This window comes from Adiantum capillus-veneris, chromosome 8 (assembly GCF_014529385.1).
Source record: "Adiantum capillus-veneris isolate H3 chromosome 8, ASM1452938v2, whole genome shotgun sequence".
Lineage (NCBI taxonomy): Eukaryota > Viridiplantae > Streptophyta > Polypodiopsida > Polypodiales > Pteridaceae > Adiantum > Adiantum capillus-veneris.
In genome coordinates, this window is record NC_140938.1 from 136585916 (window position 1) to 136605111 (window position 19196).

The following is a 19196-nucleotide window of genomic DNA, read 5'->3' on the forward strand; positions in this document are numbered from 1 at the left end:
GTGTCGGAGGATGAGTTTGTAGCTACATGCGCATTGCTTGAAGCCCAACGCACTCCTATGCCTGTTCATATAGATGAACTTGAGAGTGTCACTATGGCTCCCAATTCATCTATTTCTCTTAACAGCAAAGGCAAAAACGATGAAGACGACAAAAAACAAAAGGTATTAATTGATTTTTGTTTTGTGATTACGTTAATTTTCATTGTTGCATTCTGAAATCTTATTTACCTATTGATTTGTTTGTAGAATGTTGTGGAGTTGGATGAGCATGCAGGTCGGGGAGGAGATGGTAGGCGCCAATCTTTTGGATGGCAGTCGTCTCTTGCGCATTACCTTGGCAAGCTCCCCTAGGACGGCTTTCCGATAATCCACAAGGAGTACACTCCTTGTGGTCAATTTTGGGTGTCAATGATGAAAGCAATGAGCCGCATCCTATGCCTGTCAACCATATCTCAAGCCTCCCAAGTTATATATCTTGTAAATAAATATCTTCCCAGTGCTGCATTTGCGACACACATTCGTGGTCGTGTGCTCTGTAACGTGGCCTTAAGCCAAGCTGTAGGTCTAATCAATGTGGAAAAAATTGCTTGGGATGTGCTGCACAAACAGCTTCCTTGCGCCCAAGAGCGTCGAGAAAACATTGCTCGCCATATCTTAGATGGCTCAAGCAGTCAATAGCTGCATAAATCTTGTAATTAACTCCAAGTATGTAATGAGATATATCACATCTTTGTACTTTGTTATTTCAAAATTTGAATGGAAATTTATTTTAACTGCTACTTTCCAACTTTTGTATTGAGTTTATGGTACGATAGATAGTATATGATTGGTTCTATCTTGTGATACACTTGTATAACTCTCTGAATCAAAATATAGAGTTTTTTTCAGATAAATAACATCAATAAAAACATAATAACATTGTATTCTTATAATAATAGCATAAAAAAGCTTTAATTAGGCTGTCTAGAGGCCTACCGCAGAGGCGCGCGAGAAGTCAGAAGTAACATTTACTTTTGACTTCTCGCGCGCCTCTGCGGCAGACCTCTAGACAGCCTAATTAAAGGTTTTTAAACAAAAATTATAAGAATACAATGTTTTTTATTATTATTTAATCAACCAAACTTGGTTGACAGCTCTTTTATCCACATCTCTCTCTCTCTCTCTCTCTCTCTCTCTCTCTCTCTCTCTCTCTCTCTCTCTCTCTCTCTCTCTCTCTCTCTCTACTTAGTTTTACTTATCACTTAAAACAAATGTACACGACTCGTTATATTTGAAAAAGCCATGACTCGTTATATTTCAAAAAGATATCTTTGCATTGGCAAAATTGCCTAAAAGTCAAATTCAATCTCTTTGTCCTCTGATTCGACGCGCAAGAGCTAAATCCTTGGGCATTATTGTCACCCGTTTTGCATGAATAGCACACAAGTTGGTGTCTTCAAAAATAGAAATTAGATGATATTCTGCCGCTTTTTGCAGAGCTTGTACGGCGATACCTTGAACTCGAAACGCCATTCGATAACTTTGCATGATCTCTTTTACCAAATGTGTGAATGGTGCCTTGCGTATGAGAAGGTCTGAAGTTTTTTGATAGTGACGAATCTCTTGCAATGCCTTTGGAATGCGTCGCTTCACAACAGGAGCCCGTTGTTGAGGGATGGTAGGATCTGGGACATGGGCCTTGCGAGGGCGAACCTTGAAAAACTTTTTCTTTTTATGAGAGGGCTTGCGAGGGGGAGCTTGCGCATCTTCAAGGACACCATGTGCTCCGACTGGCTCTTCAACTCCACCCTGCGCTCCAACTATCTCGTCTGCTACATCCTCAAAATCCTCTTCATTTAGTAACCCATGATCACCTCTAGGCTGATCTGACGGCAGAGCGCCGAAGCCATGTGGCAATGTCTTCCCAGTCGGAACTCGATGATTGCTTGGGATCTCCTGTCCGCTCCATGGTGGGCTTTGTGCTTCGTTGTCCGTTTCGGTTTCTGTGTCTGATGTCACTACCCGTTTCTTCTTGCATGAAGGTTGTCCATCTTGTTGCTCTTCACCTGACCATTCTCTCTCCATCTCTTCTAAAAGCTCTTGTCCGTGTATCCAAGGTGGTTTTTGAGCACCTTGGACGGTTGAGTGAGGGTGAGCAAAAAAAGGTTGATCTTTTCTTGCTGTTTGCTTTGTGCGTGCCATGGTGTAAGAAGGGGCAAGATTGAAAATGAGACTCCTTCTCTAAAAGCCCTCTATTTGTTTTTTAAAGGACTCTTCACACTTGACCAGGCCACTTAAAAAAACTCTTAATAGATACAAAGATAGATAAATGGAGAAGTATTATATGCAACTCAACAAAGACATCTACAAACATAAAGATTACATTGCATAGCATCATTTGTTTTACATGTTGGGTAACCAACGCTTGCCCACTCTATGGCGATTTTCACGCCACCTAGCATGATTAAGGGGTCTGATGGAGTTTCTCCATTTCTCTTTAGCAGTAAGTCGAGATTGTCTCCTAACCTCCTTGGCAAGACTTGACTTTCACGCTCGCTCTATGGCATGACATCTCCCCAAAGAACAACGAAAGAACCAATCAAACATCTCCTTCATGTAGTTGGATCTCGTAGTTCCACCACCATGACGTGTATTTTTAAAGTAAACACCTTTGGCTCGATAATGTGATTTTTCCATTCCTTGAGTGCTCCACATGTCTAATGAACCATATTTTGACATAAAGAATGCTCCATGCGCATACAAAATATGTTGCATCAAGAAAAAATGCTTAGATCAAATAAATATTTATGTATAGCATCAAAATTTGAACTGAGCAAAGTAACTTACCATGTAGTGTGTGATATTGCTCTCTCCCCACGCTTGCACAAATGATTTAGTGAAATTCAAAATGTGATCTTTGAACAAATTTTGTTGCTCGCTCGTGGTTTGGGGTTTCCACATGATCTGAAGCACTAACTCCAAGTGGTGCCACACTAGCCTAGGCAGATTTACAAGCACAGGATTTGAATCTTGATCGATCGTAAACTTGCAAAGCGCTTTCCATAGCTCCCATGGAGCATCCTCTTCACCCCTCTCCTTTCGCATCTCTGGTTTCTTGAAAAACCTACGTGCTTTCACACCATTCATAGATACGTTTTGTGGCACTTCATGCATATTATCCACCTCACCAATGATAGAAACATTTCCACCATGACATCCAATCGATTTTAGAATTGTTTCAACTATTCCAATGGCTTCCACGGATCTGGAAAGTGGTTTCATTGTGAAAGCGTACTCTATGTGAAGCTTTAACAAGCGATCAAATATACGCATAAGGGCATGCAAAGTGAAAAAGTGTACATTTGTAAGTGGAAAATTGATAATGGGATGCCATGTTTTATCTTTTGTCGACCGATTGGGGACCTCCATGATAGGACACTTCAACACCGAGCACACCCAATCCCTTGCATCATCATCCATTGACCCTGTTGCCTGACTTCCCTTGACATTTTACTTTGAAGACGTGGAGCCACGAGTACTCTCCTTATATCCTTGTACACAATATGGACAAGGAAGAAGTGATGAAGCACCTTGTTTACACCCAAGTATACATTTTATTGTTTTTAGATCACCTCCTAAGTGCCACTCAACATCAAATGTACCTACTCCATCTACTTCTAGCTTTTCTCCCTCTAGTTGTGCCTTAATAACCTCTGTGATCCACGGGATCATAGAGAAGACCCATGCCAACACCTCATGAGTCTCCTTCGAAACTTCAAAAACTCCTAACCACTATATTTCTTTTTCCGATTGTACACTAAATGATGGTTTCTGAGAATGATCACCGATAGCATCGACTTTTGCAAAAACAATTGCCTCATTCATGAGTGTCACACTCATACGTTCCAATCTCCGTCCTTTGAAAATTTGACATTCATCTAGCTTAAGAATAAATATGAGCTTCTCTCCAAGTACTGAAACAACACAAGAATTGAATTGTTATACTAAATGATATTCAATACAAATAAAAAACAACAGTACAATTTGTATTACCTTGTGGAGACAAAGCATAAAATTTAACCATAGCTCGTTGTAGTCGTTTCAAGTCAGCAAAAATATTGTTGAATTGATGATAACTAAAAGACTTTGTTCCATTAGGAATAGTATTGCCTCCCTTTATATTACCACGTGACTTGGCACTCGTGGAAGAGTACACCATGGATCCTTCAATGTGTTTGTATTCTCCAAGGGATTCCCAAACGAGATCATTGTTTGCTTTTTTTGCAAGTCGTACCCTATGTGGAATAGGAAATAAATTCTCGGTGATGCTTTGCTCTCGTAATGCATCTTTCATCAATCCATGAAGTGCATGGTATGCATTTGTGCTGATCCCAACCTCATCCCAAGCTTTCTGGACACCATCCTCAGACACAAGGTTAGAGATCTTTTTTAGGATCTCCTTTGTGATGGCATCTTTCATGTGTTTGGCCTTTTCACAACCTATGATATAAAGTATATCTTCCTTTGAGATGCATCCTAGGAGAAGGTTGCAACGTTCCTCTTGTCTAAAACTACCACACACATCTTGTATATATGTCCTATTTCAAAAGGTGAACCGAGTTACAAATTGATGAAAATTATTTGAGAGTTATGAACACTGTGAATTTAAAAAAATTCTCGGTTGTCATGATCCGCTTCTTACATGCCCCTCCATTAGATGCTAAGTTTTCAATGGAAGAGAACTCCCTCTTACGCTCACTCATGCCAAATGGAGAGGCTTTTAGGTGCATCATTGCAATCTGTAGCTTAGTTACCTTTGTTTCTGTAGCTTTCATCTCCTCTTTAAGATCTTTGAGTTGTTTCTCAGTGGAATGTAGTTGTTGTTGGAGATTTGTGGAATGAATGTGTAACACTTGACATTGTTATCGGAAATATTCCGACGCACCTATGTGATTGGAGTCCAATCTCTTACAATACCCAAGAAGACCACGTTCTCCTTATCCCACATATTTGATTAATCTTGGGAGTGTACAAAATGTCGGATGACAGCCCACGAGTGGATCTTTTGGATGCAACCCTCCATCAAGCAACAAGTCAACATTGGTTTCTCCTCGAAACCGTCGTACGAATGCCGATTGAGATGATTTCTCGTCATTTTTTTTTATGGGAGCAAATTCGATTGGTAGACGCAGACTGACATTAGTTGACCTAGTAGATGACGGTGCAGGTGATTCATTGGTTATGTCGCGAAGAGACATGGTGAAAAGTTATGATGGGGAAAAAATTTGATAAGATATACTTTTTGGGATAAACAGACAATTTTTGGGATAAAAAGACTTAAAAATATATTTTTTCATGTATAGGTTCAACTTTTGAGCTCAAAGGAGGGAAATTTTTAAATTTTAAAAATTTTAATTTTTAGGCTTTATTAGATGGACGTTTTGATGATGTGGCATTATCTATTTATTCTTGGAGTTAATGTAGAGAGGGACCCAAGGAATTTTAGATTTGGAGGTTATAAAAGCTAGATTCTTCTAAAAAAATATTGTTTTATATATATATATAGGGACCTTTTGAAAGCTTAAAAGATCCATTTTGAAGATTTTATTAAAAAATCATTTTTTGGGGGTAAATTGATGCACGAACAAAAAAATGGCTTTTGTCATAACTACTTACTCTCTTTGTTTGGTGATAGGTAGAGAGAGAATGGTTCTGCTCTCTACTTTTACTCCTCTCTCTCCTACTTTATCCCCCCTATTCCTCCTACTTTCCCCCCCTCATTCCCTACTTTCCCCCCCTCTCCTATCTAGAGAGAAGTTATAGAGAGAGCTACAAAAGTAGCCCTATTTATTGTCTTTGTTCCCTCCATCCCCTACAAAATTAACTTGAATCCCTTAAAATTAGGGATCCTTACATGGCCCCAAGGGGGTCCAATTTTTTCCTAATGAGTTGATAGAGTCTAGAGTTGGCTAGATCTATCCTTGAGGGTCAAAGAGAGTTGTGAGTGAGATACCAAAATCATTTCATTCCTCAAATCAAATTACGTTGAGAAGATCACGAAAAAAAAGAAGTAAAAACCATATTTGGGTAAAAAATACCATTACTTTGAAATTTTGTAAATTTAATGGTAGAGACATAAAACCTGATCCAAACTCAAAAAGTTGGTGTCCAAGGGCCTCACAAAACTCACAAGAAGCAAACTTATAAGTTTCATCAGATTCTATGGTGGAACATGAATCACAATCCATGTCCCATGAAGACAAATTGAACCAAAATTGAGACCATTTGACTAGTGCTGGCTCTTATCAATTGAAACCAAAGTTTGGAATAAAATTGAAATCAAAATCACACTCAAATCAAAGAAATTGTTAAAAAAATAACCTAAAACTAGTGCAATTGACCAGAATTTGGAGATTTTCAACTTTTTGTGATCCAAATTCAAAACGATGTGGGAAACAACTTATAAATAGCAAAGACTACACGCTGACAAAGTGTCATGTAAAAAGGAGGTAAAACATGGATCACAATCCATGTATCTCATCAAAATATCAACAATTTTGACTGAAAAGTGAGCAGTGAGAAGTTGAGAACTATAGAAACACAATTTTCAAAGGCACATTTACAAAAAAGTTAAAAAAGGGTGATCACAAGACTAAAACTAGAAGATAGCCAAAAACCGCTCAAACAGAACCAAGATTTCACTTTGGATTGATAAAATATTATTCAAATTCAAATAAATTTTGGGGATAGGTACACACATCATAATCTATCAGCTCACCAAATCCCAGAAGTGATGCATTATGGATCAAGATCCATGTCCCCCATCTGAGATTTTTAAATAGAGGCTTCTCTAGGCGGACTTGAACCTGCAACAAGGAGGTACAAATTCAAGATCTAACTACCCATGGCAAGATCTTTTAATTGCATTAGAGCTTCAACAAAACCTTGATAATGTTCAAATTTCCCACCAACTGCCCCCCACTACACGCTCAACTAGCTACTTTGACCGGCCACCACTGCATCATCGGATCGTTTGTTGTTTTGCGCCATCCCGCACAGAGGGCAATCCCAACTCTTTGGAGCTTGCAAAAGGATCCAAATTCACTACATCCAAACAAATCCCTAAGACTTGAGCACATTCACACCAAAACCCTCAATCTCAAACCCTTTACCATTGATCCTCTCTTAGAATGGGTTTTCCAGCCCGCTGCCTCTTCCCTTGAGGAGCTAGATTCACCTCAAACTTCCAAGAGGATTTTTTTTCAAAGGGTAAGATTTTTGAGCATATAAAGCCAAGGCCACACCAAAATTCAAGGAGGAGCTTGAATTTTGATTTTCACAAACCACTTGCATCCACATTTGCATGGATAGAAAGCATGACCATGATTGGCTTCACAAGAAAAATTTTTGTACAAGGATCAGACACTGCCAAACAATGGGTAGAACCATCCTCATTAGCACATCTTTGGAAAAAACTTGGCATATATGCCATGCTCACATCGGCATCTAGTTTGATGATTGTGACGACACATTTGGAGGGAGGAAGAACATCACTTTGTAGCGAGAACTGACAAAAAACAATAACACAAAGTACTTCAATGATTTGCAATAGGAGTTTACCTTTGATATTCGACATTGGAGAAAGCTCCATCTGTATTTGACCTACCACCTAGCTGCCTACCATTCTCTAGGGAAGTTGTATTTTGATCCTCTACAGAATTGACAATTCTGTGGAGAGGATGTTTGATTTTGGTCCTACAAGATGCTGTTAAATTCTCCAAGGGAGGATACCTTTGGACTTTTGGGTGCTACTATGACACACACGGGGAGGGTTGTGGGAGTGTGTGACACATCCACACCACCAATTAGTGAGAACCCTCTCTATATTGGAAGCCTACACATCTGACATCAATGCTTGCATCAACTCTATCAAAGAAACGTATCCATCTCATACCCACTCATAACCATCACTCTAGCCTACTTTGTACACACCATTTACATTTAGATTATCATTAATCTAATCATGATTTGCTAATTTCATTAATCTCTCTCTCTCTCTCTCTCTCTCTCTCTCTCTCTCTCTCTCTCTCTCTCTCTCGTGTAACTAACTTGCTAATCACACTATGGGTGGCTTGTTAACATCTTTTCCATAATCCCAATCCCTTTCATTGAAGTAGATGTTGAAATGATCGTGTCTTCTTTGGCATGAGGAAGGGCAACTTTGATTCTTGTTGTCTTAGGTGCATCAACACAGTCCCATAAAACTAATTGATGTGAAGCATTATATTGTCAAAAAATAAGGATGTAGAGAACTTAAAGCTAGCCAATTAGGGGATACCTATCACTAAGAGCCTGATAAGATCCTTAGAATAGCCTTAGATTAAGGTGAATATACATATATGTGCATACACACACATTCACACACACACTTGATGAATAGGGTGTGTGTGTGTGTGTGTGTGTGAGAGAGAGAGAGAGAGAAAGAGAGAGAGAGAGAGAGCGAATGGTAATAGCATACATTAGCATTAGGAGTACTTAAGACTAAATGCATTACTCTTGACTTATTGAGTACAAAGCACTAAAATTTATTTGAGTTGAGTACACAAAAAATAAATTGAGTGGAGTGTAGACATTTAAATGTATATCGTAACCTCTTTAAATGCCACTACCAAGAGTGGAACTTACCCTATCACTCTACTCCTCTCTTATTAGGCAGCACCTTCTCAGATTCCATTTGTTATGATCCCTCCACTTGAAAAGTTGAAGGGCAAGGAAATGCTTGGTCACGGATACCTTGATGCATTGATCTCACTAGTAGAACAACGGCGGCATTCCCCCCCCCCTCTCTCTCTCTCTCTCTCTCTCTCTCTCTCTCTCTCTCTCTCTCTCTCTCTCTCTCTCTCTCTCTCTCTCTCTCTCTCTCTCTCACACACACACACACACACACACACACATACACACACAGAGGCGCGTGCCAAGAGACCTTCATAATTGAAATGCTTTCACCCATTGCAAAAGATCTCTCTCTCTCTCTCTCTCTCTCTCTCTCTCTCTCTCTCTCTCTCTCTCTCTCTCTCTCTCTCTAGCGGGCGCTCAGTCCACTATCATGCTGGCGCTAAGGGCACAAAGGCCGGATCAAGGAAGTTTCACCATGTGTCAAGGGGGGGGGGGATCCCTCCCCCTATCATAATTGTACAAAAAGATAGAGGCATGATTTTTGTCAGAAGAAGTCGTCTCTCTCTCTCTCTCTCTCTCTCTCTCTCTCTCTCTCTCTCTATCTCTCTCTCTCTCTCTCTCTCTCTCTCTCTCTCTCTCTCTAGTGGGCGCTCAGTCCAAGCAAAGAATGTAGAGAATGTGCACACTCAAGAATTTCAAGAACGGCAAAAACTCTAAAACAACATCGTCATTCGTGGAATCAAGGAGGAAAGCATCGAGATACCTCAATCTCTTGCGATTGCTATTGAAGAGTTTTTTTCTACATACTTTGGCATGTCTCGACTTATGGCTTATGGTGCACATCGATTTGGAAAACAAGGAGTCCCTAGATTGGAAGGACGACCTGTTGTATGTACCATGGGTGATGAGGTAAAGAGAAATATCATCCTTGACAATAGATGGATCTACCTCAAAGGAACGGGTTGTAATGTATATGAGGATCGCACTCTTATGCAACAAAATGTACGTCACAAAGCATATGAGGAAAGAAGCAAGAAGGTTAAGGTTTAATCTCGAGAAGAAAAGTCACTCGAGGAGGATGCAAGTCCACCCAACAAATAGGGACACATGATCTATGAGACGAACTCACACTTGCGAATAAGCTTTTGGAATTGTAACGGGTATCCATGGAATGTGCGAATTGGCGATGATGAGCTTACCAATGACTCTGATGTGATACTTCTTATCGAAACATGGGAGCATGATGCACAAAAAATTCTTAGATTTGACAAATACAATGTGCGTTATTTGATGTGGGCCAAAAATGCAAAGCAACTTAGAGGCCAAGGAGGCGTAGCATGTATAATCAAAAGGGGTTTGAAAGATGTTTCCATTGTCAAAGAAAATAATTATATACACTATTTATGGCTGAAAATCAGCCCACCAAATGGTCAAGTCATGTTTGTGTGTCTGGTTGCTACATTCCTCACTATGAGTCCCTCCAACTTTTATGATCGCTTGGATATGGATAAAGATCAACCCTTTGTTGAACTAGAGGAGGATATTGCTCATTACAAGGACCAAGGTGAAGTCATTGTTTTTGAAAACATGAACGCTCGCACAAATACGTTACAACACAACACACAACAAGTCTACATGCCGCATGTCTCAAGAAGAATGGATGACTCATACATGTATAATTGAAGTCCTATTGATGCAAAAGAAGTGGATCACTATGGAAAGTCACTTCTACATATGTGCAATAGTATCGGAATGCTCAGTGCAAATGGTTTATCTTTATGGCAAGGCACCAATGACTTTAAAGTAGAAAGCACAATGGTGATAGCGTGATTGACTATATGTTGTTTTCTGGAGCCACTCTAGAATGCATACAAAGCTTTACACTTGGTGAATGGAATCTGGAATCGGATCATAGGATTGTTATGTATTGACCTCAAGTGTGGTAAAAAGAGCCAAGCAAATGGCCTCCACTCATTATGTGAATCATTTGTACCTACGTCTAGACTTCAAACGAGCACTTATATATGCTGATATGGTGGACCAAACGTTAAGCATGACAAAGCATAAAGAGATCCCATCATTAGATTGCAAGTGGATAGTTTTTAAAGAAGTAATTTTCTCTTGTGCGAAGGAATTCTTTTCGGTGAAACACATGTCTTGCAAAAGGTCTAAAAAGGGTAGCACCAAGAAGAAATGGTTTGACATGAAATGTAGTCAAGCCCGAAAACACTTGCTAAGTTTGGATGTAAGCAAAGACAAGGAAGTCTACTTGGAACTTTCACACACATACAAAGAACTTGTTCAAAAAAAGAGGAGAAGGTGGGAAGTCAAAAAACAACTTCTTTTAGCACGAGAAAGCACATGCATGTGGCTAGTTTTGGCAAAATCTAAAAGGCAAGCGTGTTGAGAGATTTGGTGACTTGATTCTTGAGGATATGTATACACATTGCAAGAACCTCTATGAGCAAACAAATGCTGATAAGATAGAGTTTTGTAGCTCCCTTTTGTCTATGCCTCCCTTCTTTACCATTGAAGATGTATGCCTTGTGCTTGAGAAACTTGCTACTTGCAAGGCAAGGGACCTTCAAGGTGTCAAGGCTAAAATGATTAGATCGAAAAGGGAGAAAGCACGGTATTGAATATGCGATATTTTTAACTTTGCACTTCAACATGGCATGCCTCACAATTGGAGTACAAATTGGATCAAACCTTTTCACAAAGGAGGAGATGTAAACAATGTGAACAACTATCACACTATAATGGTTGGTTCTTTGATGGGAAAGTTATTTGGATGTATCATGGAGATAAGATAAGTGAATGGAATAAAAAGAATGGAAACTGTGCGCTTGGTCAAGTAGGTTTTTGAAAGCATCAAGCCCTATGGATCACGTTGTCACTCTTCGAGTTCTTATGGAAGTGTCTCGATTGAAAGGAAAAAAGTTGTATTGTTCCTTTGTGGATTTCAAGAAAGCTTTTGACATGGTACCGCAAGAAAATCTTTGGACACGTATGCAAAGCCTTCAAGTGCCGAGGAAATTTATGCATAGAGTCTTTTCCATCTAACAAAGTGATATGTTGAGTATGTATGGGAGGTGGAATTTTAGAATTTTTTGCAAGCACCATTGGTGTCAAACAAGGATGCGCACTTTTTCCAACCCTCTTTGGGCTACTCATTGATGAATTGGAATGCATGGTTCTTTATTTTATGTAGCAAGAAGCCATAGAAGAGTTTAAGTTTGGATTGCTTTATGCCGATGATGTATCCTCTTGGCACATAATTTAGAAGATGTACAAAAGCTTAATGCTTTTGCCTACATAGCAGTCTGATTCTGAATGGATCCAAAACCAAGTATATTCTTGTTAAGATCCTCAATGAATAAAATCCATTCATTGTATACAACAATGAGCACCTTAAAGTAGTAGATAGCTTCAAATACCTTGGCCTTGAGGTTCCATCCAATCATAAATGGAAGGATTGCACAATGCATCACTTGAAATCCATAAAGAAGGCTTATTATGCATTTGAGAACATGTGAAATGCTGGAGAGATCAAGTGTTGGACTCTCAAAAAGTACCTCTTTGACACATTGGTGACACCAATGCTTCTTTATGGAGTGGATGTGTGGGGTGGTAGCATCGGGAAGTCTACTTGGAAAGATGTTGATAATGTCCAAAAGCGTTTTCTCACCAGCTTTCTTCTTTAGTCTGGATCGCTTCCCATTGAGGTCTTGGGCATGCAAAGGGTTGTGGATTATATTCTTATTAAGACACAATGTATCCCTTTGTATTGAATTCCTAGAATGACATATGAAGCAAGTCAAAAGGTCCAAAATGCATGCAAGAGCAAAATACTAAGTTCGGGGTGGATGCTTGACATCAAGAAATGCTTTGGAAAATGGGATGCATGTCACTTGTTTAAGGATGCTCAATCAACTCTCAAGTCAGTGAGGCCTTCGTACAAGGTCAATGTATCACGGCTTTGAAGAAATCTGGAGGTCTTTGCTTCAGTCATTACACCACACACGTTTCCCTAAACTACAAGTCTCTCTTCTTCTCCGAAACGAGGTAACCGAATCCATCCCTAGATCCTTGAGCCCATCCTGTTGAGTGAAATCTTCAATATTGCCTTCATTTATCCTAGTTGCCATTCTCTACATTGTGAGACAGGATGTTGGGGCACTAGTGAGAAGTCTCAGTGACTTTGCACCTTATTGCCTCGTCAAGTGCGAGAGAGAAAGTACCACACACTACTTGAGTGTTCAGCTTCTAACCACATTGGGTCCTCTTTTCCCCTTATATTTAGCCAAGGGCTCTCCCTACATACCTTCCTATCCCAACAAGGATGTGAAATCTCTATTATGATGCTCATTGCATCCATTGTTTAACATCGAATGTCACTTATGACCTCCACTCACACCACGTGATATGTTCATTTGGTCCCATAGATCATATTTGACCTTCGAGGATGATAATAAAATTCTCTCTCTCTCTCTCTCTCTCTCTCTCTCTCTCTCTCTCTCTCTCTCTCTAGCGGACGCTCAGTCCACTGTCATGCCGAAGCTCAGGGCACATAGGCTAGATCAAGGAGGTTGTGCCATGTGGCAAGGGAAAAGGGGAGAATCCCTCCCCCCACTATAATTGTATAGATAGATATAGATACCTCTCCCTCTTTTACTCTCTCTATAACTGCTCGATAATGGAACTACTCTCTTTATTTCTCTCCTCACAGATCTCTCTCTCTCTCTCTCTCTCTCTCTCTCTCTCCAAGGTAGCTACAAGTCAACGAGCTCCAAGAGTTTCCAAGGGGTGCTACAAGGATTCAACGTGAGAGAGAGAGAGAGAGAGAGAGAGAGAGAGAGAGAGAGAGAGAGAGAGAGAGAGAGAGAGAGAGAGAGAGAGAGAGAGTTCTATTATCATCCTCGGAGGTCATATATCACCTATGGGACCAAATGAACATGTCACGTGGTGTAGTGAGTGACTCTTGATGCTCAAAAATGGATGAAATGAGCATTGCAATAGAGAGTCCACATCCTGGTTGGGAGAGCTCATGGATGAAGACATGGGGAAAAGAAGGCCTAATGTGGTCAAAAGTTGAGCACTCAAGTAGTGCGTGGTACTCACTCTCTCACACTTGACAAGGGCATAAGGTGCAAAGTCGATGAGACTCCTCGCTAGTGCCCCAACGTGCTGTCTCATAGCGTAGAGAATGATAGCCAAGACAAATGGAGGCAACTGTGTGAGTCGCACTCAATAGGATGGGCTCAAGGATGTAGGGATGGGTTCGGTTACCTCGTTTAGAGAAGAAGAGATATTTATAGTTTGTGGCAACATATGTGGTGTAATGGCTGAAGAGAGAACCTCTGAATTTATCCCAAGCCGTGATACATTGTCATTGTAAGAAGGCCTAACTAACTTGGGAGTCGATCGGTGCATCCTTGACCAAGTGACAGGCATCCCATCTTCCCAACCATTTCTTGATGTCAAGCATCCACCCTGAACTTAGTATTTTTCTCTTGCATGTCTTTTGGACCTTTTGACTTGCTTCATATGTGATTCTAGGAAGTCGTTACAAAGGGCTACGTTGTGTCTTAAGCATATACTCCAAAACCCTTAAATGCATGTCCAAGACCTCAATGTGAAACGATCCGGACTCAAGAAGTAAGAGCATGTAGGGTGTTTGTGTCTTGACTTGGAGAAAATTAGTGAGAAAACGCTTTTGGACATTCTCAAATTGTTTCCAAGTAGACTTCTCGATGCTACCACCTCACACCTCCAGTCCATAAAGAAGCACATGTGCCATTAACGTGTGAAAGAGGTACTTTTTGAGAGCCCAACACTTGCTCTCTCCAGCATTTCACATGTTCTCAAATAATAATAAGCCCTCTTTTTGGCTTCCAAGCGACACATTGTGCAATCCTTCCATTTATGAGTGGATAAAACCTCAAGGCCAAGGTACTTGAAGCTATGTACCACTTCAAGTTGCTCATTGTTGTATACAATGCATGTATTTTTGTCATTGAGGGTCTTTACAAGCATAACCTTGGTTTTGGATCCATTCACGATCAAACCTCTATATAGGCAAAAGTGTTCCAAGATACTCATAAGCTTTTGTGCATCTCCTAAATTATGTGCCAAGAGCACTACATCAGCAGCATAAAGCAAAACTGTGATCACCGCATTTCCGGTCTTAACCTCTTCTATGCCTTCTTGTTGCATAAAATCAAGAACCATGCATTCCAATTCATCAATGAGTAGCCAAAAGGGGTTGGGGAAAGTGGGCATCCTTGTTTGACATCAATGGTGCTTGCAAAAAATTCTAAAATTCCATCTCCCATACATAGTCGACATATCACTTTTTGGTAGATGTGAAAGACTGCATGCATAAATTCTCTCGGCACTTGAAGGCTTTGCATTCATCTCCAAAGATTTCATCGCGGTACCATGTCAAAAGATTTCTTGAAATCCACAAAGCAACAATACAACTTTTTTCCTTTCAATCAAGACGCTTCCATAAGAATTTGAAGAGTGAAAAGGTGATCAATAGTGCTATGATTCTTTTGAAAACCTACTTGGCTAAGCGCACGTTTGCCGTTCTTTTCAGCCCATTCACTTATCTTCATCTCCATGATACATCCAAATAACTTTGCCATCAAAGAACCAACCATTATAGTGCGATAGTTATTAACATTGTTTACATCTCTTCCTTTGTGAAAGGGTTATATCCAATTTGCACTCTAATCATGAGGCAATGATGAAGTGCAAGGTTAAACATATCCTGTATCCAATATCATGTTTTCTCTCTTATCCATTTAATCATTTCAGCATTGATAGCTTGAAGGTCCCTTGCCTTGCCACTACCAAGTTTCTCAATCACGTGGCATACATCTTTAATGGTAAAAAAGGGAGTCATAAACGGAAGGGAGCTACAACACTCCAATTTATCAACATTGGATTGCTCATACAAGTTCTTACAATGAGTACACATATCCTCAAGAGTAAAGTGACCAAAGCTCACGCTTGCCTTTTAGATTTTGCCAAAATTTACCACATGCATGTGCTTTCTCTTGCACTAAAAGAAGTTGCTTTTTGACTTCCCACCTTCTCCTCTTTATTTGAACAAGTGTTTTGAATGTATATGAAGGATAAAGAGAGGGAGGGAGGGAGAGAGACGATATCAATATCTTGTGTAGATAGATAATCGCTCTTCTTCTAAAAAGCTACTAATGTTTTTATCTTTAGAGAAATTTTATCTACGATCATGGATATTTTGGAAATTTGAAGGACTTTTTCAAAATTTATGAAAAAATATTGGGGTATTTTGGGAAGTTTTGAAATTTCATGGGTGTTTTGGAAATTTCCATAAATTAGAGACAAACCCATTCATTGAGATGTACAAAAAACAAAGCCAAGCCATGTCGAGTCCTCTCTCTCTTTTCCCGCCCACGCTCTCTCTCTCTCTCTCTCTCTCTCTCTCTCTCTCTCTCTCTCTCTCTCTCTCTCCTTGTGAAGCCCATTTGAGCTCTGTGGTCGGCCCGTGAAGCCCTGCTACGCCCTGGCCCTATGAAGCATGTTTGAGCTCTGCTATGGCAGGGGAACCCCATTCGAGCTGCTACGGCCTCGGCTTTGCTCTACCCTGCCAAGCTCTGCTCCGGCGACCTTGGCTGTGCTACGGCCTCGGCTTGACCTCGGCCTGTGAAGCCCATTTGAGACCTACTACGGCCTCGGGCTCGGCTCACATCAGAAACACTTTGCCAGCAGCATACCGGCATACCCACCCAATCCAAGCCCAAGCTAACCTCACCCAACTGTTTGGCCTGTCAATTTGACTGAGATCTCAAAGTTAGACTTTGGGCCTCGAAGAATATGTTCCCACCAAAAACTCCAGCCAAGGAGAAGATGACGACCAACAGCCCCAAACCATCGGGAAGAGTACCGGGTAGTTTTGCCGATGTCCTTGCGGCTCCGAGCAAAACAGATCGCATCGCACAATTACAAGCTGCCCTCGACATGGTCATGGATGAAAACCGCGACCTCAAAGCGCGCCTTAGCACGCTCGAGGCACGATTTGACTCCATGATCGGCCTCACAACAGACAAGGTGAAGGAAGTCAAAGAAAAAGTCACTCAAGTTCACACGACCGCACTCGCCAAAGTGGAAACCTGTGTGAAAACAGAAATGCGGGAACATCAGCTTCAAGAAGAGAATGCCCTCAAGCTTCGTATCGGAGGGTTTCCCCAAGCTTGGGATGAGTGCCATCAAGATTTTTGCAAGTTAATTGATCTCCTCAATGAAACTCTTACACCAGTCCATGTCGACTACGACGCAGTAGAATGTATCGTCAACAAGTTCAACACCAAGTGGACATGCTATTCTTGAGTTCAAAGACAAAGAGGAGCGGCTCCGACTACTCCAGCAATCACGTCTCCTTCGAGACACTGGGTTTTGGATCGCCGAAGAACTCACCCCGACACAAGTCAAGCACAAAAGTAAAGAGCTAAAAAAAGTGCATGAAGCACGAGCCAAAGGCAAGTGGGCAGTATACTGCGGGGGGAAGGCCATCATCCAGGAGTTTCGAACTCCTAAACCGGTCCCTACCCCATAGGAATCCCCTTAGGCTTTTCTTTTTCTTTTGATGGACCCTCAGTCCCTAACTGACATGTATCGATTGCTCTCACTTAGAAGAAGCAGTTTGTAATGTTTTGATTTTGGTCCCATGGGTCATATCTGACCTCCGTGGACGATAATTGAATCTATCTATCTATCTCGCTCTCTCTGTGCAATGGAGAATGGCACTTTAAGAGTTCTTGTTGTGGAGAATGAGCAACTCAAGAAGGTTCTTGGAATGCAAACGACACGCTTGATGCATCTTGAGGAATCAAGTTGAAGAATGTAAGCAGTCTCTTGTTGACATGAATGTAATGAAAGAGCACTTGAGCAAAGTTGAGAGTGATCATGTATTGAAAGAGGAAACGATAGATACAACACGACATGATGTATGTGAGATGAGAAATGCATCCAAATCATGGGTTGATATATGTAAGGATAATATGGTTTGTACATATCCTATCACGCATACAAGCAAAGAATGTAGAGAATGTGGACACTCAAGAATTGCAAGAACGGTAAAAACACTCAAACAACATTGTCATTTGTGTAATCAAGAAGGAAAGCATGGAAACACCCCAATCTCTTGCGGTTGCTATTGAACAGTTTTTTGCTACATACTTTGGCATGTCTAGAATCATGGATTATGGTGCACATCAAGTTGGAAAACAAGGAGACCTCACTTGGGAGAAATACCACGGATGATGAGGTAAAGAGAAAGATCATCCTTGATAATAGTTGGATATACCTCAAAGGAACGGGTTGTAATGTATATGAGGGATCGCACTCTTATGCAACAAAATGTAGGTCACAAAGCATATGAGGAAAGAAGCAAGAAGGCTAAGGTGTCATCTCAAGAACAAAAGTCACTTGAGGAGGATGCAAGTCCACACAAAAAATAGGGACACATGATCTATGAGACTAGGTGCACATTGAGTTGGAAAACAAGGAGACCCTCGCTTGGGAGAAAGACCTATTGTATGTACCATGGCTGATGAGGTAAAGAGAAAGACCATCCTTGACAATAGTTGGATCTACCTCAAAGCACATGAGGAAAGAAGCAAGAAGGCTAAGGTGTCATCTCAAGAAGAAAAGTCACTTGAGGAGGATGCAAGTCCACTCAACAAATAGGGACACATGATCTATGCGACCAGGTGCACATTGAGTTGGAAAACAAGGAGACCCTCACTTGGCAGAAATGTTGGAGCTATATATGGCTCACTCTACTCAACTTGGTCTCACCTATATATTTGTATCTTGTCCTCAATGTGAATCAGTCTTTGGGAGCGTATATGGTGTGTCTCTTGTCTCGTCTCTCTCTCTATTTCTCTCTACATCTCAACATGGTATCAGAGCGGTAACGATCACGCACCGATTCAATTCATGGTGACAAAACATTATGTGTATGTGATTCGCACGTAAGATTAAAATTGCTACAAATTTTATTTTTTGAGCATTGATTCTTGTTAACTGTGGTTGTTTTGTGTTTTGTGTGGTGTTTATTGCTAATCAATCTAATCGTTGATTACGTTTTCTTGTTGATGACACCGTGAACTTCATCTCAATTTTTGGGGGTGTTTTGCTCAAAATTTGGAGAAACGGGAAAAGCACAATGGAGCGTAGCGCAAACCACAATGACATTTTTCATCCAAAACTTGTTCGTCTCCTCGAGCTCTTCGATTTGAGTTCTAGGTTTGCGTCAATCCGAGTTCGCAGCAGAAAGTTATGCTGTTTTTACTGCAATTGAGCTTGACGCAGCTTTCTTCGTCCTACTTCTTCATGAAGCGTTCGCGATCATTTTTCTAATTTTGGCGTTAACTTTTTTGAGAAAATTTAGCTTTTTGCTATTCGTATTTTGTCCATCAATCTTGTGTCTCACGCCACTCTATTTTGAGGAATATTTTATTATTAATGTCTCCTTTACCCTGCCTTTTTGG